This window comes from Vitis riparia, chromosome 13, assembly GCF_004353265.1.
Source record: "Vitis riparia cultivar Riparia Gloire de Montpellier isolate 1030 chromosome 13, EGFV_Vit.rip_1.0, whole genome shotgun sequence".
Lineage (NCBI taxonomy): Eukaryota > Viridiplantae > Streptophyta > Magnoliopsida > Vitales > Vitaceae > Vitis > Vitis riparia.
Window position 1 is genome coordinate 11,519,635 of NC_048443.1, and position 2,593 is coordinate 11,522,227.

Genomic DNA, 2,593 nt, shown 5'->3' on the forward strand with positions numbered 1-2,593 from the left:
TTGATTCTCTTCATTTTAGGATACTTTCCAAATATTGTTAATATTTGATTTCCAAATATTGTAAAAATCAAATATTAATGGAAATATTGATGAGAGTATCGTCCTGCCCTTTATGGGCTTGATTTTGTGTATCTCCTTAAATATTTCATTTAACAAAAATATGTTTGGATCTTTATATTTNGGATTAAACTGATATCTACTCACCATACCCATTGCAAAGCAAATATCTGGTTGAGTACATAGCATCGCATACATAAGGCTACCCACTGTAGAGGCATAGGGTATTGACTGTATGCGCTCTTTCTCCTTAAGTGTTTTAGGACACTGATCCTGAGAAAGAGGAATTTCATGCCTAAAAGGTAATAAACCTTTCTTGGAATCCTGCATCACATACTTGACCAATATCTATGTAGGTAGCTTGAGATAGCACTAGTTTCCTATTCTTGCGGTTCTTAAAGACCTTAATCCTAAGAATATACTATGCTTCTCCTAGATCTTTCATCTAGAATTTAGTAGAAAACCATATTTTAACTAAGGACAATAACCCTACATCATTACCAATGAGTAGATTGTCATTTACCTACAAGATCCTAGAGCACCACCATGCTTCCCTATAATTTCTTGTACTCACAAGGCCCTTTGCTATGAAAATATCTGGTTAAATTATATAGATGGTAATATCAAGACAATCATTTAAGAACACTACCTTACATCCTATTGCAATATCTCATAAATGAGATACATTGCAATAAGTAGGAGTACTCAAATGGATCTGAATATGGCTACTGGTGAAAAGACCTCTTATATTTGAAACAATGTTTTGAACTATAACCTTTAGCTACAACCTAGCCACATAAATATCAACTTTTTCATTTACTCATTTCTTTCTCTTGTAGACCAACTTACACCTATGGGTTTTATTCCTTCAAGTACTTCTACGAGAACCTAAAGTATATTAGAATCACAAGGATTCTAACTTTGCCTCTATAGCTATTTATCGTAATCTATGGGATCGATCTCATGTTCCTTTAGAATAGCCTTGAAAGACTTTCCTAAATACATGAATTGGTCTGGTTGTTTAACAATCCTCCCACTACGACAAGGCATTGGTGTACTAGAAATGGGAATGGTTGGTACTGGATCCATAGTATCTTGTGTATGGTGGTATTATCTTCTAGTATTCTCCAATCTATATCATTGCTTGCATTATTACATATCATATAGTCTTCATAAAAAATCTGGTATTTGTAACAACAAACATCTTTTGATAATTTTGACTATAAAGTAATAATCCTAAAATCCTCTTGGATATCCTATAAACTAATACACCTCCTTAGAAAAAAAAGGGTATTACATAGTCTTTAAGATATATCCCCAAATAATATGGGAAGTAGTAAGAAACCAATCACCAATCTCACTTTATCTATCAAAGTTCAATATCTTATTTCCATTACTCCATTTTGCAATGGAGTCCTTGGTGAACACAATTGGGATAAAATCTCATGCTTCATTTGGAAAGAATCAAACTTACTAGACTAACTACCTCAATCTAATCAAAGTGCCTTGATATGTTTACCCAATAGGTTATCCGATTCCGCTTTAAATTCAATGAATTTATCCAAGGCATCAGATTTCCTATTTACATATCCAAAACTAGAGTATTTATCAATAAAATGATCAAATACCTACACCTTTTCTATATAAACACAAAATTCATATACATAAGTATGCACTAACTCCAAACATTCCTTGGTTCCAAGTCCTTTAAAAATAAAAGGGCCTCTTAGTCATTTTACCATCTATATAGGATTCATATACTAAAAGATCATATGAATTAAGAAGGTCTAGACTTAATTAGTCTTTGGATCCTATATAGATTAATATGACCTAGGCATTAGAAGTCAAATGTTTTACTAGTGCTAGGTTATTTCTTTTAGTGAGATTTGACTATTCTTATTAATTGATTAATTAAGCCATTAGGGCCTACCAATTAATCAATTAGAACACTCTAGACTAATTAATTAATCAATCTAGGGCATAAGCGCATTTTGGTAACTATGAAACTTGCACAGAGGTAAGTGAATAAGGTCACTAGATTGGGCTAGTTGATTAATTAGCAGGCTTTGTTGGGTTAATTAATTAATTAGGACTCGTTTTGGGTTAGATTAAGTGACCGAAGCCTTGAGTGGGCTCAAGTCACTTAAGCCCATTAGGGAACCCTATAAATACCCTCTCAGGGGTTAGGGTTTTCACAACTTTTTCATAGAGTTGTCTTCCACCTCTAGAGAGAAAGAGAGTCATAGCCTCCACCATCTCTTCCTCTCCACCGAAAATGTACCAAGATCAATAAAGAGCTATCGAGCGGAAGATCTTGGATCTGTGAGACTTTTGACGATATCAATTTGATTCTTCAACACTTAGATTCAAGGTTTGAGAACATCCAAACCTAAAAGTTAATATTTTAACCCTAAATATCACTTTTTTAAAAAATAATAATAATAATAATATTACTTATGTTGCTTAGACGTGGAGGTTGAGAGTTGGAAAAAAATGTAGTTGTGTGTTGCTTTAGATTGGAAAATTAAAAATAAAA